Genomic DNA, 25,813 nt, shown 5'->3' with positions numbered 1-25,813 from the left:
TCATTGTAAAATGCTCTGATTTTGTAAATGAGAACTGATCTTCAAAACTAGCCAAGCACATCAGAGTCATGGAAAACCTTCGAGAGGCAAGGACCTGGTGAGGAGGGCAGGGAAGAGGAAAGGAAGGGAGGTGCTATCGTGTTCTCCAATGGCTCCCCCCAAACTCATCAACTGACAATTACCGGGCTTCCAACTCTGGACTTCAAAGCATTTGGAAAATGTTCATAAACATGTTCAGAATCCCATGGTGTAAGTAAAACATTTTTATAAGATTATAAAATAAAGAAAACTGGCACACGTTTTGTTTGAACAAGTGTGCTGGCCATTTCTTTTCCTGAGGTGAGAGACTCTTAAACAAGTCTTAGCAATTGCTCTGAGGGAATTTGGCCTCTTAATTTTTGAAAACACAATAAAATACATGCAAATCTCGAAACCCTTGTAGATGACAGACCCCAAACCTCAGACACACGGGGAGAGTTTTGAATGAAAGATGGCTCTGCTCAGGCTATATAGTTTGAGAAACAGAATTAAAAAGAAGACAATGGGATTCTTGCTTTGATCTTTGCTTCTGAGGGAACATGAGAACCTTGGAGGGTTTCTGTGTCCAAAGAATCCCCACAGCTTCTCCAGAAGGTAAGTAGGCCTAACCATTCATAAACTAGTTGTATCCAGAAAATACGACATAAAACATCCTTGCTGTGGGGAATTCATAGTATTTGCTATTATTAACAGTTAAAAGCTTAAAGAAAAGAAAGGGTGGGAAATATAATTATGTTTTGTGATGAAATACTATTGAAATTATACATGATTTTCCCCTCTCCCCATTTAAGGAATTTTCTAAAGTCACAGGAAACCCCACATCTGTTGGGATTTGAGCACAGCCGGCAAAGACAAGATGGAATGATTCCTTTAGGAAGTTGTGGCTGGAGACCCTCATCTTCCCCCTCTGGTCTTTGTCTACTGGTTTCAAAGGCCTGCCTCTCTGTGAGGGCATCAGCTGGGGTAAATAGTCTTAAAATGAGCAACTGAGGCTCTTCTCAGGGGAGTTGGGAGGACCGGTGTTTTTTTCTTTCAGGAAAAGAGAACAATGGGAGGAGATTTATTTAAGCAATGAGTTGCAGCTCTGCGATAAGACACAGCCATGGAATAGGCCTCCATCTTTCCACTTAATGACCAGGACTGGGGAGGGCCAACAAGATCAAAGTTGCATTAGGGCAAAATTGCTGACATTCCTGAAATAGTCCCAGATTCCTCACATCCCAGTAAGCAAGAATCAAGTTCACTGGCTTGTGAAGAGGACCCACTATAGCCTTCCATCCTTTTGTTACCTTGACTTTTAGCTCATTGTCCTGTCTGACCTCCTCTTAAACTGAAGAGTAATGACTGCTGATTGGATCATTGTTCTCTGCACACAAAGATGTCAGGGGTCAAGATCTGTAGCTACAGAGACTCCAAAGCTCAAGAAAATCTAAATGAAGGATCCATTCATGTGGCTCAATATTTAGATGTGTAAAGACAGTTTGCATGTAAAAGTAATCTGAAAGAAAAATCAAAGGAAGTGAGAATCATAACGGCCCCAATAAGATTTTGAGGGGTACCAGAAATGACAACATTCACACACATAAAATCTAAAAACCCAGAACCTTCTCAGGGTCCTGGGGCATTATGTGCTACCTACCAATAACATGTATCCATTTGGAGTCTGAATTCCCTCTTCTAATCCATTAAGAATCATAATACCCTTCAATAGTCGGTAATCATATTGATGAAAGAATGCCATTTTATGTATTCTAAGTCTGAAGACAGATGTGAAGGGGAGATAGAACCAAAAAATTCAAAGTCGTTTGAAGTATTAAAAGTAAAACTATTTAAAGGAAAACATTAGCTTTTAAACATAGCAAAAACAAATATCAGTAAGACATCCTTCTTTCATTGGAAAATGATTGTTACAAGGCTTTATACATATTTTTAATTCCCTAGGGTGAGTGCCTAGGAATGGGAAGGCTGGATCTCATGCTTGTGCATAAGAAACAGCCAAACAGTTTTCCAAAACTATCATTCTGCATTCCTAAAAGCAACGGAGGAGAATTCCAGTTGCTCCAAATCCTTGACAACACTTGGTAGTGTTAGTCTTTAATTTAAGCCATTTTAGTGAATGCATATTGGTTGCTTACTGTTAGAATAATTTGCATTTCCCTAATGATTAATGATATTGAGCATCTTTGCATAAACATATTTGCTCTTCCTAGATCTTCTTTTGGAAAGTGTCTAAATTGTTTAATTTATTGCCCATGGGAGGGGGGGGTTGTTAGTCTTATTGTATTCTATGAGTTTTTGATCAGGTATATGTTTTGCAAATATTTTCTGCCAGTGTGTAGCTTGTTTGTTCATTTCCTTAAGAGTGTCTTAGTCAAGAGCAGAAGTTTTAAATCTTGATGCAGTGAAATCTTATCAGTTAGCTTTTTTATGGTTTCTGCTTTTTATGTCTTATTTAGGAAATCTTTCCCTAATCTAAGGTCACAAAATTTCCTACTATGTTTTCTTCTAGAGGTGTTATTGTTTTAGCTATTGTAATATTCATTTCAAGTTAATTTTTGTATATGGTAAGATAGGGATTGAGGTGTTCCTTTTTGTTTTGTTTTGTTTTTTGTTTTATATAACTAGCTTATTGTTCCAGCAACATTTGTTGAAAAGACCACTCTTTCTTCATTGAATTACCTTGTGCTTTTGTCAAAATCAATCCACAGCCTGACAGGCTTTTCAACCCAATTGGACTAACTGATTGAAAAATTTTTATGGAGATGTAAGGGATCTAAAATAGCCCAAACAATTGTGTGTGGGGGGGGAACCCAACAACTTTTGAAGCCTTATTTTACTGGACCTACCATCTCTCAACTTTCTTCCTCCACTTTTAGCCCTTCAAACAAAATCCTCCATGCCCAGCAAGGCAAATACATTCTAGAAAAAAATAGTGACTATTGTTAACATTATTGAATGTTTCTTAATAATAGATATGCCAGTCTATCTGTTCTGAATATTGATTGGCCATTTCAGGGCACAAATGGAACTCTCTGCTTATCATCTTACAGTCATGAAAACTGAGACAGGAAGTGATTTTATCTGGTCATGTACCAAGGAAGTGGCGGCTGGGCTCAAATACCATGATCCTGAGGTCATCTCTATGCAAGTTCCCATAAATTGCTGATTCAGTGTTCATTCATTCAGTCAAAGGAGAAACTGCTTTCAAGAGGCAATCATCAGTCCATCTGAATATAGCAAAGGATGAGTTCAATCAAAATGGTAACACTAGCGGCCCTCCATAGACTCTGTGTTTGAAAAGAAACATCACAAGGTTTCTAGAGAGTACTTCTTCCTAGTAATGTTGTGGCTTTGAGTTAAGATTTTGGCAAGAGAGGCTGTCATGGAACACTGGGAGTCTTCTCGGGAGGTATTTCTGCAAAGTCCCTGGGAAGGTTAATGAATGTATGTTTCCAAAGGATGCTGGTGTGTGCAAAGGGGGGTATGCAATCCATCACCTCAAAGCATAATCAAAGGCATAGTGGGAAGAAATATAATTATAACTTATACTTACTCTTAGAGTCCAGACCTCACCCTTGCAACCGCCCATTTCAAAATCAAATGAAAACGAAAGCAAATCTGCTATATTTCAGACACAACAGCCTTGGATTTATGAGTGAGAAAGTTGATGGGAGGGGGTGGTCTATGGGGAAGACTTAATTGTAGGACTGGAAGACTCCACTGAGTAAACCACTCCAAGCATTACAGAATCCAGACCCAGCCCTATTAGCGGAATGGTCTCCTGATTTCCAGAAACACAATAATCCATCAGGGGAGAAAAGTTTGTTCTGCTCACTAAGACTGTACTCCTTACTGATTACAGTTCAATAGCATTCCCACGTATTTGGAGATAGATGACACATTTATTCTCTCTTCTTTAATAAATACTCTGCTCTTAGGAGAAAAAACCTTCAGGGACTGAATCTCAGGAGTCTACTGTTAGCCCAAATTATCCTTCTGTTCTGGTAAAGATGCCAGGACTGGAAGAGGTATAGTTTTTCACAGCTCCAGGACACAGGTACAAAATTAAAGTCTCTGAAACATGCCACAGGGACAAGGGAAGGTTTCCGGCAGTAAGAGGGACCATGCCTCACTGACATCACACATCGGGGTCACTCAGAGACAGAGCCCCTGGGATCTACCTAGACTTGTCATAAAATGTGTTGCCATCATGTTTTCTGAACCCTCCTTACTTCCACTATAATCCCAGTAAGTTCTGGACGTCCACCTCAAGAAGGTCGAGATGACTTTTACTCTATAACACTCATATCCTATGTTGTGTGAAGGTAAATGGGCCACTGGAGTGTCCCCCAAGTGACCAAGTGAAGAATGTGTCCTAGGGGAGAATTGTCTACTGGGAACCCTGGGATTTGGGGTAGAAAACAGCAGAGAAGGACCCTGTCACATTGGCTATAATTCTAGTCCACACCTCTAGGTGTCCAGGAACTCAAACAGTCCTTTGGCCAAGCAGTTAGCATGCAGGTGGACAGGCAGCAGTATTTTCACCATGTGTCTGTGGCTGCAGTGGTCACAGAGCAGAGGCAGCCTCTGGCTAGTGCTGTTCCCTCCACAAGCAGAGAAGGCAAAGCTGCTGGTCCCCATGGGGGCTAGTGTCCCTTCCTAGTGGCCTCCAACTAAGACTGTGTCCCTATGGCTTCCCCATCGGTGATTTTTACTTAGTTGGCCTGGTAGAATTTTCCATGTATGACTTTTCCAGAAATGACCAAGAGAACCTTAGAGAGGTTGTGATCACTAGGAAAATTTTAAGAGAAAGTTTTCTAAGTCAATTTCCATTCCCTGCCCAGATAGCTGCCCCCCTCCCCCAACTCCAACACACACACACACACACACACCAACAACAGATCCACAGAGTTTGCCAATGAGTAAGGACAGGGGAAACCGTCCTGAAGCCAAACCTATTTTGGGAGATTGTCACCTAGATTGCTTATATCCAAGCTTTTCTCCTTTGCCAAGAGGTTCTTGATGAATTTTAAATACGGCACCAAGATATCATCATAGAACTTTGAAAGGGGCCAGATTGTTTGAACAGGGGCTAAGGAAAAATTAGAGGAGGGGGTGCTAAGGAAATCCCTGACCCATGCAGTCAGAACAGGCTAGGCTTCGATTTTCTCCTCGAAAGTATGCAAGGCTAATTGCCTCCACCCACAGTCATTTTCTAAGCAGCAAATTAAGAAGCTTAAAAAGAAATAACCCTCAGTCACTGTGGATTAGTGGATGAGCAACTTGGTAGTGTAAGCCCTTGACTGATGTGATACAGAGCTAAATGTGAGCGCTGGAGGTGGAGCCCATGCTGTCTCTGAATTGCAGCCCCTCAGCCTGAACTGAGAAGGAGCAACTCGGGGGTTTTCTGTGAGCCTCACTAAGGAGGAGATTTATGCAGAGGATTTTCCAGGCAGCCCAATCAGCCACTTGAAGATCACCAGGGGCTGTTCCTAACATTGTTGTCATCCAGCAGATTTAGGTCAACGGCACTTAAAGGGAAAGTTTGGGGTTTTGGCGTTGATCTTAAAGGAATTGAACAAGTTCTTCCCCTAAAGTCATTCTTCCTCATCTGGATGTGGTGCAGTCGAGATGAGGACAGAGAAATCCTGCAAGTACTGGGTTGCTGGGCGAGTTCCTTTGTGCTCTTTGGGCCTGTCTTTGCTGGTACTTTCCTGCCCCTGAGTTTCCATAAATGTGGCCCTAACAATAAAGGCTAACATTTATTGGAAATTCATTTTGTGGTGGCTTCTGTTTGGGCCTCACATGTACTTTTTAAAATCTTTACAACCACTCAACACAGTAAATACTACAGTTATATCCATTTTACAGATGGAGAAACAAAGGTATGGCGATGTTACATAACCCACCCAAGAGTTCATAGCTCCTGGAAGAGACGGCAAAGAGATTTCACCAGCGCTTGAGGTCTTGACCACAAGGTGTGTTTTGAGATTTCTATTTTGGACCCTCCAGCATTCTCATCTGCTCCTAAGGAACCACACTGCTCTCCCGTGAGCACACATCCACGTCTACACGAGCACCTACAAACTTGCTTTCTATCTTTAAAATGTTTATTTTGTGATTTTTTTTTTAAAGAGACAGTACAATGAAAAATCAAAGCTAGCACTTGTTTGTGTGTGCTCTGTGCCAGCCACTGTTCTAAACACAATAGATGCATTAACGCCTTTAATAACCTGATAACCACCTCCGTTTTAGAGGAAGAAGCAAGGCGATTTCAGTTGGTGGGTCGGAAAGCTGGGTTTTAGATTCAAGCACTTGGCCTCGGTTCCCACATCCTCAAAGCTGAGGCCTACTGTCTTTCTACCATTTTACATCAGACTCCCAGCCCTCTGCCCCCACCCCATGCTAAAAACCCTGGTGTCAGTCACTGATTCTTCTTCCCCCCTCTCATCAGCTGTCAGATCCTTTGCTTACTCCCTCCTCACACCTTCCTGCACACAATCCATCTCTTTCATTATCCCCCTCTCTGTCACCACATGGTACCAGATCCTCCCTAGTCTTTACTAGCTTACCTAGGCTACCTCTCGCCTGGCTGGCCCACCTCCAATCTCTCCCACTCCAATTCACCCTAAGTATTGATGCCACCTCACTTTTCCTAAAACTCTGATTTGTATACATCTTACTCTTCCTCAAAAATTCCAAACATCTATTGACCAGTGTTCAGAGTTTTAAAAAAAATCTCCATGATTTACAAAAGGAGTCAGCCATCTATGGCCCATCTATGGGCCGCATCTCTGGCTCAATACCTATTTTGTTTACCCCATGAGATAAGAAGGGTCTTTTATAATTTTAATGATTTTTTTCCAACTTCAAAGATGACTATTTTGAGAAAATGTGAAAATGATATAAAGTTCAAATTTCTGTATCCCAAAATAAAGTTTTATTGGTACACATCCCACTCTAATATTTCACTCATTGTCAGTGGCTGTTTTGAGCAGAGTAGAACAGTTGCAATGGAGACCAAAAGGTCTACAAAGCCGAAAACTACTGTCAGGCCCTTTACAGAAATATTTTGCCAGTCTCTATGAGAAACAGTATTTTTCTTCTCAGTCTCACCTACCTAGACAAATCAGTATTCTTAGATCTTCTTGAAGATACATCAGCACTTTTCTGTCTTAGGACTTTGTCTTTGTTCCTCTCATTCTTTGGCTTAGATCAGGGACGAGCCAACTTTGTGGGTAAAGGTTCAGGTAGCAAAACCAACGGAGCTCTCATGCTCTGCTAACTTGGGTATAAACTGGTGCAAATACTTTGTATGCTCCTTAGTACTCACCACTAGAACTGGACATACATGTGCCTTACACAATGGAAATTACACCTCTGGGTATATACCCAACAGAATTTCTTCCATATGTGCACCAGAAGACAAACGGTCATCAGAGCATTATTCATAAAAACCAAAAATGAGAAAAGACCTAAAATGCTATCAATGGGGAAAAACAACATAAGTTACTGGGGTGCATTTATTTAACGAATACTGTACTACACTAAAAAAGGAGAAAACTATGGTTGTACACAATGACATGTATAAACTCCACATACGTAATGCTGAACAAAAACCAGACCCCCAAAAGGACATGCTATATGATTCCATTTAGTCTAAAGTTCAAAATCACGTGGAACAAGCCATGAGGTTGGAAGCTAGGCTACTGGGATCACAGAGGCCCAGCAAGCAGAGATTTGTGCACAGCCGTTTTGGGGGCATGCTCGGGGAGTCAATCTCATCCCCTGTGAGGGAATGCAGGAAGCTGGACAGGTCAGAAGGAGATGGGGAACTATGACAGAGTCACAACAAAGGTGGTCTGGAACTGCTACTGTCCTTTGGAGTCATAGTGGGTTGGGTCAGGGGGCCAGGCCTTTATGATATGCTCCATGTCAATCAGTCACTGGATGTGGGTTGCCCTTGGGGAGGGTACATGAACTTGGATAAGGCTGGCTCTCTTTATTTTTAGGAAGTCTGGGAGGGGGATTAGGCTGAGTGGTGTTGGTTACTAAGTTTCTCAGTAGCTGGGGGAATGAATGCTTTCTATCTAGAGGGGTTCTGGGAGAACCCCCTCCCAAGCATCCACTACTAGGGTTGTCATCTCAGTAACCAGGAAGGGGCATCAAGGCAGGGGGATTCTGGGGTACTGGTGATGCTCTATTTATTTCAGTGGTCATTACATAGGTGTTTTTAAATTGTAAATATTTATAGTCATGGTTTTTGCAATTTCTATGTTATACTCTATGTCAATAAGAAGCTTATTTAAGAATGAAAGGAGGTAGGGAGCAAGAGTGTCAGTGTTTGCTGAAGTCAGAAGGAGGAGGACAGCAAAGCGTTGCTTGGGTTTCACAGCATGGAGGTTCTGGTAATCCCACTGACAGAGGTTTCAGAGTGGCAGCTGGCCTGGAAGGGGTGTATGGTGAGTGATAATAGAAAGAATGGAGACAGTGAATGTGGGTGACTCTTTTGAGATGTTTGCCTGAAAATGGTGGTCTTTGGGGAGGGAAGAAGGGACCCAGAGAAGAAGATGTTTTAAATGGAAAATACTGGACCCTCTTGAAGATCTGCTGGGAAGTATCCATTGAGAGGAACTGGTCATATATATTGGAAAGACAAGGGATGGTTGATGGGGTGTGGTTCCTAAGACTGTGAAAGGAAATGGGGTTCAAAGCACAGGGTATTGGCTTTAAATACAAGGAAAGCATTTCCTAGCTCCAATGGCCCCAACTATTCAGGCCCCTCATCTGGTCCTTAGCACATGATACCCCATGTTGGGGTATGATTTTTATCTTTCAATAAAATCCTGTTAAGAACCATGACAATGAGCTTTTGCATCCCCATGGATTACTTAACACAATGCTTTGTATGCTGTTGGTGCTCAATAGGTATGCTAGGGTACTAGATGATGGCAATGATGCTAGAAATAAGGATAAAAAAGGAGCATTTCCATTTGTTCAGACCTGATATGAAGCTTAAAGCAAAACAGATTAAAGAGAATTCCCTTCGAGTAAACTCTGACATTTTTCAGATGTTTGCTTTCATTTACAGTGTTTGCATCTGAAAATGAGATGAAAGGGTCAAGGCAGTGACTAAGGGAGCCATCCCAAGTTATGCAATTAGGAGAAGACATAATTCTCTCTTTGATCTCTTATCAGGATTATGATATCACCTACTCTTACTCTTGAATATGCTTTCAGGATTCAGAGAAAACAAGCTCAGAGAACATAAGCAACTTGTTCAAGGTCACCCAGCTTTGGGCAGAAGCAAGCTGAGCATCCAGGTCTCCTTCCCCAGCAGCTCCAGAGCCTGCCTGCCTGAGCTGACCATGTGCTCCAGATGGGCTGCACGTGCTGTGGTGTGAACATGCCAGCCGGGAAACCTGAAATGTGTGTTTGATCAATGCAGGCAAGAACTCAGTCCTTGGTGAAAATCTACTTTTCCCTTGGACTTGTCTCTCCAGACATATTTGTATTGCGATGACAATTAGTAATTACATGGAGTCTTTCAACCTCAAAGACCTCCAACTCCTTTTAGATTATAAATATACTGGTGCCTTCTGTTTGGCTTCTTGAGTCATTCTGCAGGCTCAAGCATCAGGAAGGTGGCTAGCTATGGGCCATCCACTGCTGGAGTGTGGGTAGAAAATCCAAGATTGAGAGAGAAAAATCTGTAGGCGAAAACTTTATGCTATAAACGTCTGGATATGTTGTCACAGATACTTCGGATCATAACATTTCAAGCGATTAGTGTTCTACATAGTTTGATTACAGATTGCAGTTAATTTTCTCCTCACCTTTTCTTTATGTCAGCAATAGTACAATTAGGTGAAAAATGAGAAGGGTGTGCTTTGTATTTTCTCTGGGTCTGAATCTCACAGCATCTTGCTGTTAACCCTTTCTTCCCTACTAACTTGGCTTTCTTCTTTTGAAATCTAGTTGGGATGATTTATGGAGAGCACACAACAGCCCCAAACACCTCGGCACTTTCCATGGCAGGTGTTCTGAAGCCCGACTCCATGTCCCCTCTGCTCACCTCCAAGGTCACTGCAGCTGAGATGAAGAGTTGCTATATGCAGACAGCGTCCCACCTCAAGCACCCACAGTCTCTGCCTTTCTTGGCTTCCTCCTGCCTGAGGGCTTTCTGCACCAAGGATGCTTCTAAGCCTTCCCAGAACAGTGTGAAGTCTGACAGCTTTAATTCTCAACAGTAAGCCAAAGGAGTTGGAGGAGAAATAACCCCAGCTCCTAGCTCTGCTGGGATAGTTCTGGAATGCACTCTAAATATTCCTCAGATCATCCTAGTGCGATAAGCTTAGGAAATAACGTGCAGCTCTCCTTGCTTCTCTTCTCACCTCCCTACCCTCTCAGGTGTGTCACCTGGATTCAGGTCCTGAGTCCCTCATCTCAGTGTCTGCTTCTGCCTGGTTCCTGTCCAGAGACACTTCCTAAGTCTATGTTTTTCAAGGTGTCTGCCATGAATTCAGTGTTGGACCCAACCAGCATTTTCAAACAATAGGAAATAGTAGTGTGCGTCCCCATTAGTGAGTGTAAGGACTATATCATGGACACTTTGGTTTGGCTCCACAGATGAATGTACACTGGGTCATGATAAGAATTTATTTCTTCCTGTGCATCGTGGTCAACAGAGTTTCTAAGTGCTTTTGACATTTTACTTGTTAAAAGCCAATATAATTTCAATAAGGGAAATGAGATCAGAGAGAGGAAGAAAACAGCATCTGAATTTGGAAGTGACATGTCCCATAGGATGAAGACATGGAATGAGCCTGGCCGCCAGCTTTAGCTTTGCAGCAAATGTGTTGCGTGGTGTGCAGCAGGTCCTGTAACCCCCACGTTTCCTTTTCCACATTTCTAAATTGAGAGGCTTCTAGGAGAATAAAGAAGATTGTTTTTTTTTCCTCTTCTCCTCTTAGGTTCATTGGCAGGGGCTTTGCAAATGAGACCAACAAAGGACAGATTAACAGGAGAAAAACAATCAGAAGTTAATTAATGTGTGCCTCTGAGCATCCCCATGGGAAACCTCAATGGTGAGTAGCTCACAGGGCTGGTTAGAACTTGGGCTTAGATAGCATCTTAACAAAAGAACAATCAATCTGTAGAGAATCACAAGACAAAGAAAGAAGGCTTTAGGCCTTTAGGGGCAACAGACTCTGGGAAGGTAGATATAAGAGGAAAACTAATGGAAGATAAGGGTTGCTTTTCAGGAGGTTTGTTCTGTAGCTGCCTCCGGTGTTGGTATCCTTCTGGATTGCTAAGGGCCTGGAATTGTCTATGGGGATTAAGAATTGTCCTGCCTTTCCTTGTAGAGAGGGGGAGGCCTGAGAATTTCTCTTGTGTCTCTTTCTTCTCAATTGCCTTCAGCTCAAAATAGGCTTTATGCCAGGGTGGCACACTTGGGGCAAAGTTTCCCCATCCCTTCAAGCGCAGCCAGAGGATCCAAGGGATTCTCATCCGTTCTCATACCCTGGATGTCCAGGCCATTCCTCAAGTGTTGCAGATGGGCGTACACACCTGGGCTGCTGTTCCCCAGTCCTACCTTCATGAGTGGTCCAGAGTACAGGGGCACAGAGGGAGAGTGGGCAAGAGCCCCTACCTGGAAATGCTCATTCTTACTACAGCCCGGGAGGGAAGGGCAGATGAGGGGGCCCACTGGGAAGCTGCACAGCCTCCGGGGCAGAATGGGACAGGGAGCTCAGGGCTGGAGAGTGGCTCCCGGAGGGCTGAGGTGGGAGAAGGCACAGGCGGAGGGAGGCAGCGGGCATCACCCCGGGGGCAGTGGTGGGCAGTGCAGGGGCTCTGAGTTTGTCCTCCTCTGCCCTTGGCAGAGGGAGAGCTGCTTTGGAGGGAACTGGGCAGGGTGGAGGGCAGTACCTGGGGTGATAGGTACTGGTTGCTTGAATACTGAAGGAGAATTTTTTCCCCAAAGTCACAATGCTCCCTGAGGTTAAGAGTTTTGTCCTTTTTCTTTTCTTTTCTTTTTTTTTTTTTTTTGTCTTTTTGTCTTTTCTAGGGCCGTACCTGCAGCATATGGAGGTTCCCAGGCTGGGGTCTAATCAGAGCTGTAGCCGCCGGCCTACGCCACAGCCACAGCAACGTGGGACCCGAGCCGCATCTGTGACCTACACCACAACTCACGGCAACGCCGGATCCTTAACCCACTGAGCGAGGCCAGGGATCAAACCCGCAACCTCATGGTTCCTAGTTGGATTCATTAACCACTGAGCCATGACAGGAACTCCAAGTTTTGTCCAATTTTTTCCACACCATTGCCCCAACACCCCATCCTATCTCTAGCATGGGGTTTAGCACATAGTTAAGTTCAGCACATATATCTTATATGAGTATCAGGAAAGAGTACATACTACACACACACACACACACACTCTCACTCACACACACACATACATTCTCTCTCTCTCTCTCTCTCACACACACACACACACACACACGCACACGCACACGCACGCACACGCACACACGCACACACACCTGACTGTGTGACCCCCTCCTTTCCCCACCTGGGCTTCCCTGGGTTCTTTTCTCCTGTCTTTATTTCATGCCCTTACACACTCTGCTCAGTACTTAACTCTCCATGATGTTTCTTTTTTCTCCCTTTTCCATGATGTTTCCCTTTATTTTCCTAGGACCCCAGGAGGCAGGAAGCCTCATAGCTTGGCCCAGTGCAGTGATTTTGCTTTTGTGTTTCTGTCTTTTATTATTCATTCACTTAATAGCCAACCCTTCTTTGCTACTAGGTGACTTTAAGGAATGAAGGAAAAAAAAAGGACCCCAAATCTTTCCTTAGAGGACAGAAGAGATGGTTCAAATAAGAAGAATCCAAGGCAGCAAACCCCCCTCCAAAAAAACTCACAAAACCCTCACAAAAATGGGTATCCTACTAAAGAATATCATGATAATCCTGTGAAAAACAAAAATGGTAATAAGAGGGTAATACTCTCATACTTATTAAGTGACTACTGTATGTGAGGCACTCTTGGAAGAGCTTCGCATGTATTGACACATTTAATTACTAAAACGATGAAGCAGATGCTGTTTGTATCCTCATTTTATAGGGGAGGAGACTGAGGCACAGAGAGGTTGAGCGACTTGCCCATGGTTGCACAGATGACAAAATGTGACCACAGGACCTCAGAGTCTGTGCTTTCACGCAGGGCACTGTGACATCTCTCCTACCCGTGGGGCTGGAAGATCAGGGAAAGCTTCATGGAGGATGGGGCGCTGACCTTGAGAGAAAAGGCAGAGGTTGGGTGTTTGGAATTAGGGGCAAGGCATGCATTTCAGCTGAAGGGTAGGACTGTTTTCCAAATGCCAGCACTCTGTGACAGCCTAAGGTCAGAGACTACTGGTCTGCTTCTTTTGTGTGGCTTGATGTTGCCAAGACTAAGGCTCAGAGGATAAATGAATAAAATCTATTGTGTTTTACATGTAATTTTTCTAGTTTTCTTCTTTTTATTCCCCTCATGATGTTCAGCTGCAAGATGCAGGAGTTTGGGAAGCTCTGACCACCAGGCAGGAGAGAACAATGTATTCTGGGGATGCAGGATTTCCTCCTTTGGACCCACTTCCAATAGAAATCCCCACACACATCGTATCTTCCATCTGTCTGCTGAAACACAAAGATAAATGTCTGGACAAGAGAGCAAGGGAGAGGTTTTGACAACACCAAAGATGCTTGAAAGCAGAGAATCTTGTAGGGCTTAAGAAAGAAAGACTTTCATCTCTCAGATTCATTTCTCCGGGGAGTGTTAACTGCCCCCAGACGAGTCACCACAATGCAGCAACCGGTAAAACTATTTTCCCTGTCTCCAAGGCATCCCTGAAGCACCAAGAGGCCAATTCCTCTCGGGGAGACATGCAAGTTACAAAATGCAGGGCAGGGAGGAAGCAGCAAGCAGTCAATTCGCCTGGAAAGAGCTGTGTGAGAATCATAGGTGTAATTTACTAGCTTTCAGTTGCCGCTTCAGAGGGGCAAAGTCCGAATACTTCTTAGGTATCGAAGTTGTGCTCCCGGTGGCGTGGCCCTGAAACATTTCCGTTGTGTTATCAGGTTCTGTGCTGGGTCCACCGATTGCCTAATTACTCTTGCGGGGCTCCTTCTGCTCTCTCCCTTCCGTTTGCTGCAGCCAGGAATTATAACCCTGATTGTTCCAGGCTGTTTCTCGGACATTCACGTGTTTCCCTTAACTGGAGAAGACACCGCGGTGCAGTCGCCTCCCTTCTGGGACTGGAAGATGAGATATTTTGTAAGTTTGTCTCATCCTCTGAAGCACACGGGGGGGATGCTTTCCCTTGACCCTTCCCACAGACTCTGTCCTCCTCCTCCGAATGCACAAACATTTCCTCTGCGTCCTATGCTCACCCCTAGAGCGATAAAGAATGGCAATCCAGCCTGAGATGAGTTTCCCCGCTGTGGTGCATCTCTTGAATTTTAAACACAAGCTGTGTTTCTTCAATCCTCAAGTTTAGTAGAAGTGACTGGCCCCTGATTCCGAATGCATATGTATCCAAAGGCAGTAGAAATGTGTGTGTGACCAAGAGTCAAGTTCTGAGCTTCTATAAGGTAATTCCTTTTGCAAAGCACAGTGTGGGCTGGGGCCTGGGCACAGCCAACTCGGCCCTTTCAGGAGCCAGGTGGCTGGGGACCAAGCCTTCTGGTAAAGCACTGGGGAGACGCCCCAGAACAGGAGCTGGGGGGTGGGGTGCAGGCTGGGAGGGGACTGAGGGCTGCTTTCTGGGAATTCTTCACAAATCTCCCCCTGTGTTCTCCCAGCAGCTCTGGGGGCACATTCATACCCAGGCACTTGGGTCTCATTCTGCTTTTGGTTGACAAGATCACGTCACGCAGGTTCAGGGGAGTAAACCCAGGCAGAACCTCTCCCTGGGAACTGCCAACCAGGGACTTGGGCATCTTTACCAGCTGAGAAGAAGCTGGTGGAAACCTCTACTCCCTTCCAAGACACTCATCATTTTTCTTCTTCTTTCTTAGAGGGATGAGTGACTAGAAGTGACAATGAACTCTTCTTCACCAAGGTGCTTCACGGGGCTGCCTTCTGGGAACCTTCAGTGTAAGTTTGGCTCAGATACCACAAGCTCTGGTTTTCTTCCCCGTTTTTTAAACCAACGTTCATTGTTTTTATTTTCTCTTTCCTTGCATTTTCAAGTGTGCATTAGGCAAACATTACAAAAGCACTGATAAAATTCTAAGTAAAAGGCAAGGAAAACCATTCATGATCCCATCGCCCCAAGAACAGTCAAGCTGTTTGCAGATTTTCCTCACTCTCTTTTGCTCAGAGCCACGTGAATATACAACGTCACTGGCATAATTACAGCAGAGAGACATTTTGCATCCATTTATTCCCCTTGCACATCATATGGTAAGCCTTTCTCCATGTCATCACATAGCATTTATGTTTATCTTTCTAGTCTTTGCTTGCTCATCCCATTGCGTGAATATAATGTACATAATTGACGTAGCCACTTTCCTGCACTTAATCAATGTGAATGGCTTCCAGCCTCTTGCTGTTACAGGAAAGCACTGTGCTTTTCCCTCTGGAATTAGTTTCTCGTGATAACTTCCTCAGAGTTTCCTCTCTGTTTTTGCTTTGGATCCAGAGGTAAATGCTATCTTCCTGTTTACAATGTCTTTTGCGGTCTGAGGGCTGGGAGTGGGGAACACCTCCTCCCCAGGTGTTCTGGGCCGTGGGAGATGGACGGGGTGGGAGGGGGGGCACAGGACTTTATAAAGAAGTGGAGAAAACGCAGTGTGCAGCTAATTAGCAAGTGCCATGAAGCAAGTCGGAACTTTATGGTTTTCCTAGAATTGATGACGGTTTCTAAGCAGGCCTGCCCGGTCTCTTGCAGGTGTGCATGGCCTTCAAGCCCATATGGTTTTCGGCTGCGCTGGGCCTCATTCTTTGTTTAGCCCGTGATCCTGTAACTGAATATCAGTTAATAACTTTTCATAATAACGTAGCTTGGATCAGCTTCGAGGTCCAGAGATCTGTCTTTTCCAGACTCCCGCTGCCTCTCTGGCACAGCTGCTGGGAGGGTGAGGGGGCCCTGGCTGTCCCCAGGGCAAGAGCCACATCCCAGCTCAGGGAGGGCCAGCTGCACAGTCAGCAAGTAGAGAGACCAGTGAACAGAGCTCACCCTCCAGCAGTAACTTATCTCCTCTGAATCTGCCAAGAGGGTCCGGGTCCTGGGACTTTTAAAAAAAAAAAAAAAAAAAAAAGCCAAAGCCTTTAGCTGAAAAATATTTTAAGGCAGTTTCCAATACATAGGCCATCTCTGTCTATGTGACTTGCTCCACAGGCATCCCTGAGAGGCCCAAGGTCCCTTAGAGTCTTGAAAATGGCTAGGTCAGCTCTGTGACTGAAGGAATTCTCCATCAACTGTAGGATTTCCTCCTCGTTCGCCCTCTCCACCCTATCCCACCTTCTGCTTAAAGGGGTCCTGCCACCTGTCCTGCTGTCCCCTCTCCCTAGTGGCTGTGATCAAGGCACTGGATGGGAGCGGGCCCATCACAGCTGGGGTCTTCCTCCCCCACCATGCCCCGAGGCTTCACACTCTGCCCAGAAGGTAAGCGATGCCCTTGGACCGCAAGGACCAGCAGTCTCAGGGAGCTGGGGGTCCCACTCATCCTACTAGGATCTGCAGGATTATCAGAATCACCAGGAAACTGCTGACCACTACGTTTGCCTGGGCCCTATGGCAGATCCTCATGGCAGTTCGGCAGGGGTGAGAGCAATGAGGAGAGACGTTTGTGAGCCTGGGAGTGTGTCCTTTCCATTGTTAGGGAGCAGAAAACACCCCCAAGGAGTACCTGCCAGAGACGGGGGAGCAAGGGGAAGCAGGAAGCTCGGTTTAACTTGGCTGTCACCTGGGAAGGAGAGACAGGGCTCGAGGAAGCAACAGGGAGATGGGCCGATGCAGCCTGAAGCCCTGCGCAGAAAGCAGAGTGATGGGGAGTCAGTCCAGGGCATGGAGGTGTCCCAGACTGGCCTGGCAAGAGGTCGTCACCCCTTCAGTGTTCTCATCCACTCGGCTGGACCCACCAGACACCCCTGCACCTGAGGCCTGAGAGCCAGGGAGAGAACTGGATTTTTCATCTTCCCTCACCCCATATCCCAGCATCCAGCACAGGTCCGGGGCCTGGCCATGCTCAACCAATACTTGCTGAATAATAAAAAGTATTACAATGCTTGAAGAACTTACAGTGACTTGGGAACTGTGCTAACCCTGTTACTCTTGTTCCTGCATTTAATCCTCACAGCCACCCTGGGTGGTGGATGCTGTTATTATCCTCATTTTAGGGATGATGCTGAGGCCGAGTGAGATCAGGTATTTGGACCAGGGTCTCACGGCTAAAGAGAGACGAGTTGGGGTTAGAACCCAGGCCACAGTGGTCCTGCTTTCAGGCTGTCATGGCCCATGTGGCCAGCAGGTTTTGTTACAAGAGTCAGCCCCCAAACTAAAAAGCATCACAAATTACACACACTGTTAAGTGTCCTTAGCGCCTGACCCTAACAGATGACATTATTCCTATGGAAAAATGTCCTCATCATTCCAAACATGAGGCTTAAGAAAATTCGACTGGTGCCTGGCCAAATGGATGAAGGCAGAGCACAATTTGGGCTTCTCAGTATTCCTAAATGCTATACTCTTGGATGACAATCCCAAGAAGTAAAGCCAAAAAAAAAAAAAAAAAAAAAAGCTTTGATTAAATAGTGTGTTGATTCTTAGAACATCTGCCCTCCATCCCTCCCAACCTGCACCCCTTCGCTCTCCTTGAGATAATCTGAAGAGCAACTCAGAGGTCTGATTGGCTCTGGCTAAGAACTGGTTGTGGCAGGACACAGGTCAAAGGGAGACTGTTCCCTGCCAGCCCTGGCATCGGTGCTATTTCCTGAATGACCAGCCAACTTTGGGGTTCAGTGTCCTCTCACTAGCCCCTGAGACCCTTCAGTGGGGACCCAAATGCTCACAGAGGCACCAGATCCAGCCAGCACCACTTCCTGGGAATCTTCCAGCAGGGACATGGGGGCAGCTTCCATGATTCTTGTGGACGTGAGAAAAGTTCACAAGCAAATGCCAGAGTGAGAAGGTTGTCCGCCTTGCTCTCTTCCACCTGGGGCCAAACACATCCATCTTCTTCAGTCTCTTCCTAGCTGGTGGGAGGGAGGCAGCCCAGAGAAACTCCTAACAAAGCATTGCTCTTAAGCAAGCTGACTTGATGGACACATTATAAGGGAGGGTGGCTCAGCCTTCAGAAATGCTTGACAGCAGGAAGTGAGAGGGAGTGAATCCGAAAGTGTGTCCGGGGTGTGGGGGAGTAGGGAGTCAGGGAGGCACCGAACCATTTTCACACTCAGAAGGGTCAGTCTTTTGCTCCCTAAGCAATGTAGCACAACACCAGCTGAAACAACAGGGACTCCCTGGCAACACAACTGTCCTCTTCCATTCACCTAAAACCTTTTCTCTGCCCTTGTTAGTAGATATGAGTGAATGTTCATTGGTCCCAGAATGATACACTAGCTTAAAAGTGGCAGCAGACATTGGTTTATGACAGAGGCAAACAGAATCTTCAAATAGTTCCTGCTCAATCTTCAGCCAAGATCCAACCACCTTCTATCTCCCCATGGGTTTCTCTTCAGGTTGATATTAAGGCTCTGGGGGTCCTTGGTTTTCCTCTCACCTCCCCAGCATTTTTCAGAATTGGATTTTCTCTGCCCTACTGTCCAGAACAGGAAAGAGGTCTACTTTTGAGTATGCATTTTGTAACCAGCCACATTATCAAGTTACATTATTTTATTTGTCAGGATTCAGAGTCCTTATGTGACTCCCTAACCTTTTGTGACTTAGCATCCGAGGAAACTCTGATAATATATTTCCATTTTGAATGTAATTCATTTTATACGCCAATATATATATACATGTGTGGGTTTCCATAGGCTTTAAATTCAAAGTTTACTTTCGGTGTTTACCATGTCATCAGGATATGCCTACATGCGGATTTTTTTTTCCTGCAAATAACTTGTATCCTTTTGATTAGAAGCCTCAAGTCTTTCTCCAGGGACATTATTACTGTTCCCCTTTTTACACTGTCCTCTGTGACGCCTATAGGGTGGCTTGATGTGTAACTTTATTCTTTTCCTGTGAAAAGTGGACAAATTTCTCATAGTTCTCATTTATTAAGTTCAGTGTCTGGCTTGCTGTGTTTATCTCTAGCCCCACCACTTCACCATGAATTTGCTAATCTCTGAAAATCTGAAAGCAGTCCCTGATAATCTCATATTATGGCTTTAGGGATCTCTGCCCACGGGTCTCATAGTTTTTCTAAGTGCTTCCCTGTTTCTTGGAGGTGGGCTCATCTTAGCTCTGAATCTAAGAACAGCCCTTTGGAACAGCTTATCTTTTGCTATGTCCAGTGAGCTTTCATCTTCCCTCCCTTCCTTTCTTCCTTTTCAACCTCAGGGGGATGTCTCTGCATGTCTAATATTAGATATGGAGATAGATTTTATCAGAGTTTTAGAAGGTACTTGTCCAAATATTCCAGTCCCAGACTAAATAGGAACACTGAAAGTTTAGGTTTTCTCTAGTCTGTCTGTGAAGCACAGGAAGAAAACAAGATCAGAAAAGAAGCCACGGGCAGGTGTGTTTCGACCCCCAAGAAGCATTTCTTGTGCACACATGCTCTGACACACTGAAACTAATGGCCCTTACTTCTGTGTGTTGTGCATGCATGTCCAAGGCAGGCAGAAGTTCCTGGGCCAGGAATCGAACCCACACCACAGCAGTGACAACCCCAGATCCTTAACCCACTAGGCCACCTGGGAACTCCTAATGGCTCTTGTTTCTAAGTGAGTTGGATGCCCTCTTGAATAGATGGCTGAAACAATGGCAACGGCCCCTTTTTTCTGGTCTTCCAGGTCATACCAGGTGACACTGTGGTGTGATTCCCAGGCTGAGCTGCTTCAGATGTGCAGTTGAGATTTTCCCAGACCTGTTTGCTCCTGACTCACCCCACTCCTTGCCCCTGTTCCACCAGCCATGAAAGTGTATTTTGACTTTGTTAGTAATCATAGTCTCTTCTTTCTAGGTATGTTTTTCTGTCACATATTTTAAAAATGGCCCATGCCATCCCCACCCAAAATTTTCTAGCCCTTACAATCACTCAAGGATGAGTAGTTCCCTTCCCCTTGAAAATGAACTAGCCTTTATGGACAGAATACAGTTGAGGTGACATGGCATGACTTCTGATGCTAGGACATAAAAGGCAACATAGCTTCAACCTGTTTTTCTCTATCTTTTCATGCACCTTGAGAGCCCTGAGCCAACTTCTAAGAAGTTTTCTGCCGTAAAGCCACAGTGCTGGAGAGAGAGAGAGGATGTGCCAAGAATACACAGCCATAGAGGTGCCCTGGGACGCCACGAGTCCTCCCAGCATGTACCATGGGACACAAGAGGGACCTTTCAGATGATTCCATGTTCCAGCCTTGAAGATGCTCCAGCCAATACCCAGTGGAACAGGGATAAGTTGATCCCACCAAGCGTTACCTCACATGCAGATTCAGGAGCAAAATAAATGCTGGTTTAAATCACTAAGCTCAGGCTGCTCAGTCACAGTCACCCAGTAATGAGTGGAACACATTTAACTTGCAGGTGGGGACTTCTTCAACCCCATCCATTTGCATATATTGCAAACATTTCCCAAAATGCCTGGGCTTTCAAGTTACCCTTCCCTGGTTCATATGATATTTTCTTTAATATATTTTTTATTTCTTATTCATATAAAAATATTTTTTTTATTCTCATTGCTCATTTTATTAAAATTGTAGGTAAAGAGGAAAATATGGCCTCAAATCGCCACAGAAAATAGAGATTTGGCTTCCAATTCAGACACTGTGTTATATGCTTAAGTCCCCATTCTTTATTCACGTGACAGTATAAATGAATTTATCAGATCAGCCATTGTCATTAGCCTAGCTATTACACTCTTTGGCCCGACCTGTGTGTATACATGATATTAATAATTTGGGGGGATTTTATGTGTTCATATGTTCAATTGATAGGATAAACTATGCCTAAATGTTGTTAATCCAGCAAGGCAGCTCAGCACAAAATAACCAGAGCAGAGTGCTACCTAAGGATAAGTAACAATAATAATGCCCTCCCAATTTCATGTGGAATCAACAGATTCTCAAATCACCAGAATCTGTATATAGAATGTCAAAAGCAAAAGATTAAAATTCCAAAAATATGACAGTTTTGTAAAATGGGGAATAGTTGATCATCTTCCATCTGGGTTGACAGATGATCTGAAGTGTTGAAAATATTCCTGAACATGCTCTGTTACAGAGGATTTGCATTGTCCTCTTGTCCTAGTTGGTTTCTAGATGTTGAGCCCTGAAACATTCTTTTCCTCATCCTAATGGGCATGTTCTTTTTTGCATTTCTTCTTCTAATGACAACATTTGAAGAGTCTTTGGGGGAAATAAGATCTCTGGTGAAGGTGGGAGAGGCAGAGAGTCACTGGCGATGCAAAGAGCACAGGTGCAGAGGCTGGACTTGGGACTAGGTCTTGGCACTGCCACTTCCCGGCTCATGAACATGGGCAAGTTACCATCTTGGAGCGCCAGTGTCTTTCTCTGAGAAGTAGGCGTAATTATACATATCATTTTGCTCAGGCTGTCATAACAAAGCACCATAGACCTGGTGGGTTAGACAACTGAAACTTATTTTCTCATGGATCTGGAGGCCAGAAGTCCAAGGTTGAGGTGTCAGCTGGACTGGTTTTTTTCTGTGGCCTTGCTCCTTGGCTTGCAGATGGCCGTCTCCTCCCTGTGTCTTCATGATCCTCCCCCTGTGCCTGTGTCCTAATCTCCTCCTCTTTCAAGGACACCAGTCATGTTGGATTAGGCTTCACCACAATGACCTCATTTCAACTCAATCACCTCTTTAAAGACACTCTCTCCAAATGCAGTCACATTCTGAGCACTGCGGGCTAGGGCTTCAACATATGAATTTTGAGAAGACGGAGTTGGGCCCATAACTCCTATCCTAAAAAAGGTGTTTTGAGATATTGTAAATGAAGTTTCTATACACAATAAAGATGCTAAAAATGTTAGCTCTATTTTTTCCTTCTCTCAGCTCGAGATTCCTTTGTCCAGGGTGGTAGAAAGGAATGTATTTCCTTTATCTTCAAATTAACTTACCCTCTTTTTCTTCCCAAGAAATTATTTGTGACAAATCATGGGAAGATAATCTATCTTAATATTTTTCTTTTCCAAAGATACTACGTTATTAGTCTCAAAAGGAATTTCAACAATTTTCTTCCTCTCTTCTGGAATGTCAACATGATGTCTGGAATGGCAACAGCCACCCTGAGACTAGGAGATGACCTTGAGGATGGAAATCCCATATAAGGCAAAGGCGTGAAAAACAGAAGACACTCAAGGCACAGAAGACATTGTGTAGATACCTATCAACTTTGGACAGCCTTCCTCAGGACTTCATGATATACGACGGGAGAAAAAAAAACCCAAAACCACAATGCTCTATATTACTTATGCTACTGTTATTTTAGCCCCAAATAATTCCTAACTGATGTGGAATTTGAGATCAGTGGCAAAATTTAGGGTGCTGGTGAATAAACTAATAGGTTTCAAAGGAAACTGGCTTCACATCCTTCAAAGCTTACTTTGCATGTCTTCATGTTGACTGCCGTTGAGAGCACTATTGTGTGGGCTCATGCACCTTAATCTGTTCCAGAAAGTTGGGGAGGGAGGGGTGGGCAGGACTGGAGTGAGCGTGGAGGCCAGTGCAACGAGATAAAGTCAATTGACTAGGCAGGAGCTGGATCACACACAGTGTAGCAATTCTCTATAAGAATTTGGAAATTGCTCTAAGTGAAATGGAGAGCCATGATCTGATTTTTTAAAATCCTGGCATTGCTTAAAGAAAGGGTTGTAGGGGTGGCAACAAGTGGAAAGGATGAAAGCCTCTTTGGGAGACTAGTGATTTAGTAACGGAGGCGGTGATGTGGACTAAGGTGGTGACAGGGGCAGTGCTGAGGGAAGAAAGACACGTTTTGGAGGTACCACCACCAAGATTTGCTGACTCTTTGGATGTAGAGGTTGGCGGGGCCAGGGATGACTTGCCATCATCTGGTTTAAATAACTGAGCAGCTGGGTGGCAGCAGAGATGGGGATGGCAGAGAGAGATCTGGGTAGCAGGGTGGCGGGGGGAGAGGGCGATTGGGTTCAGAGCTTTGCTTTAGATATGGAAAGTGTGAGATGCCCGAGATATACAAGGGTTAATATTGACTGAGTGGTTGGCCATCTGAGTCTAGACTTGAGAGGTGAAATGCAAGCCAGAAACAAAAATTTTGGAGTCATGGCTGTAAAACGGCATCAGAAGCCATGAGATTAGATGAGAGCACCTCAGGAAATAAATGTGGATGGAGGAGCTGTTCTGGACTGAAATCTGAGGAGCTCTAGTCTTTAAAAGGCAGATGGAGAAGGAAGATTCAGGAAAATAGCCTGGTAAGGAGTGGCCAGTGAAGTAAGGGGGAAAATGGGAAAGCGGCATCATGGAAGCCAAGGAAAGAGACAACAGGGAGTGACTAACCACATGCAATCCTGTCGCTAACTTCAAGTCAGAACAGTAAAGAGCTCATGGGATTTGGCAAGATGGTGGTCACCTCTGCCGTTGACAAGAGCACATCCAAGAGTGAATGGGAGGTGATGACATGAAGGCAGTGGGTCGAGGTCATTCTTTTGCGTTTCCCTCTGAAGGGAAGCAGAGGAATGGAGCTGCAGTAGATGGAGATTCGGGATCAAAAAAGGATTAAAAAATTTGGTAAAAACTGAACATATTTGTATGCTGATGGTGGGGGTAGTCACTAGAGAGAGATGGATCATAACTGAGAGAGAGAGAATAATGGAAGGAATGAAAGCCCCAGAGAGCTGGGCCAGAGTATAAGTTCTAGGGCATAGGTAGACTGATGGGAAAAGAGACAGGGTTTTATTTTAATTCTATTGCAGACACTGCTGTACCCATCACCTAATTATATCAATATGTTCCTATACCTCTGGTATGTTCTTAGGAAAAAATTGCCAGGATCAAGAGCATGAATTTTTTTTTTTTGACACTCTTGACACATAGGTAAGTGTGCATCCAGAAAAATTATATCAATTACCACTTCATTTTTATCTTACATACCTTTGAATATTTTTTAGTCATTAAAAATTTTCTTTTGTGAATGTTCTACCACTTTTTGAGCACTTACATATTTTTTTAATTTTTATTTTGCTTTTTAGGGCCGCACCCATGGCATGTGAAAGTTCCCTGGCTAGGGGTCCAATCAGAGCCACAGCTGCAGTCTTATATCACAGCCACAGCAACATGGGATCCAAGCCATGTCTGCAACCTACACCACAGCTCACAGCAATGCCAGATCCCTGACCCACTGAGTGAAGTCGGGAACTGAACCCTCATCCTCGTGGATACTAGTCAGATTCATTTCTGCTGCACTACAATGGGAACTCCCTTTTGTGTACTTTTAAAATTGGAACACTGATGATTATTAAAATATAAGGTTTTCATATATTAATAGTTGTTCCTTTTGCCATATTTGCCATGTATGTATTTGCCAGTTTGCTATTTGCCTTTTAAATGTTTTGCATACTATTCTATCAATTTTTCCTTTGTGATTCCTTCTGTTGGTTTATCCTTAAAAAGTATTTTTTTTCCTCCCAAGACACAATACTTTAAAGAATGGTTTGGAAAACATGAGAAAGCTGTGATCGAGGTTGTCCCAGACCTCAGTACTCTGAGCACATGGCTCAGAAAAGGAGCAGTTCCCCTACCCTCACTGCATTTCCAACCCCAGGAAATGAGACATTCCCAGAGAAACGCATCATATTTCATGTCTGCTACACAGCAAACAACAAAACTCAAGTAATCTACATCAAAACAGCTGGCCATAGAGACCTTCACAAATGAAAATTTTGCAACATTAGAAGCTAAGCCAAGTAACACCCATCCCACATCATAAAGCCCAAAAATGCTGCATCAAGTTACCAGTTCTCTGTGTAAACTTGCTTTTGAGTTGTTTATCTAATGAAACATTCCTTCGTTTCACCCAGAGAAACTTCTGATCTGTGATCATAACTTTCTTCCTTTTTCCATTTCTTCCTTCCTCCCTCCCTCCTTTCCTCCTTCCTTCTTTCCTTTCCTTCTTGTCCGTGTGCAGTATAGGAAATTATTATGGATCTCCAGTTATCATCACAGGTGTCCTTAGCCTCCGAGTAGTAATGTAGGTGGAGAAATAGAACATGAAGCAGGAATGGGCATTCACTTTTCACCACAGTGTGGGTGGTTTGTCCAATCTAGAGAAGAATCACAACTTGATACCCAGAAGAAAATTGGGTCTATCTAATTATGGGTAACAGTAAAATTCACTTTTTGGAGGATTTCTTTATCACCTGCTAATTATTCCCTTCTCCCTGTTCTTTTCTCTCTGTCCATTCTTACACCTGAGCAAGGTGGCCCCTGTCTCGGACCCCTACTTCAGGGGACCTGCTCTTGTTTTCCTACTCCCTCTATGGTATGAAGAATCCACAGGTCAAGGGGTCATGTGCGCCTAAAGCCTGCTCCGCTTCAGGACCAGACAGGATTCTCTGCCCCAACA

General features: G+C 44.3%; 2 long non-coding RNA genes across 5 annotated transcripts in view; one reads left to right on the top strand and one right to left on the bottom strand.

Moving 5' to 3' along the window:
- LOC102160872 (uncharacterized) overlaps nucleotides 1-25,813 on the bottom strand; it is a 147,706-nt gene that overhangs the window by 33,781 nt on the left and 88,112 nt on the right. The window contains exon 4 of one of the 3 annotated variants that reach the window (XR_014838065.1): nucleotides 13,148-16,324. The exons of the other annotated variants lie outside the window; for them this stretch is intronic. This is a non-coding gene — a long non-coding RNA (uncharacterized LOC102160872). Of the gene's footprint in view, nucleotides 1-13,147; nucleotides 16,325-25,813 lie in introns of those variants that run through there. 3 annotated transcript variants of the gene reach the window in all.
- On the top strand, nucleotides 10,842-22,793 carry LOC102161047 (uncharacterized). Of its 2 annotated transcripts, XR_014838066.1 has the most exons (7): nucleotides 10,842-10,916; nucleotides 11,013-11,126; nucleotides 13,592-14,363; nucleotides 14,486-14,680; nucleotides 15,107-15,185; nucleotides 15,282-15,494; nucleotides 20,444-22,793. It is a non-coding gene; the product is annotated as an uncharacterized LOC102161047 (long non-coding RNA). The 2 variants fall into 2 exon arrangements; XR_002341744.2 differs by lacking the exons at nucleotides 10,842-10,916; nucleotides 11,013-11,126; nucleotides 13,592-14,363; nucleotides 15,282-15,494 and having other exon boundaries at nucleotides 14,544-14,680.

The sequence above is a fragment of the Sus scrofa genome, chromosome 2 (genome assembly GCF_054392235.1).
Source record: "Sus scrofa isolate SSC_HxYL_T2T_F1_AM1 chromosome 2, Sscrofa_HxYL_maternal_Yorkshire_Landrace_v2.0, whole genome shotgun sequence".
Taxonomy (NCBI): Eukaryota; Metazoa; Chordata; class Mammalia; order Artiodactyla; family Suidae; genus Sus; species Sus scrofa.
The sequence above is the reverse complement of the archived record's forward strand: the minus strand, read 5'-3'. Positions and strand labels throughout refer to the sequence as shown.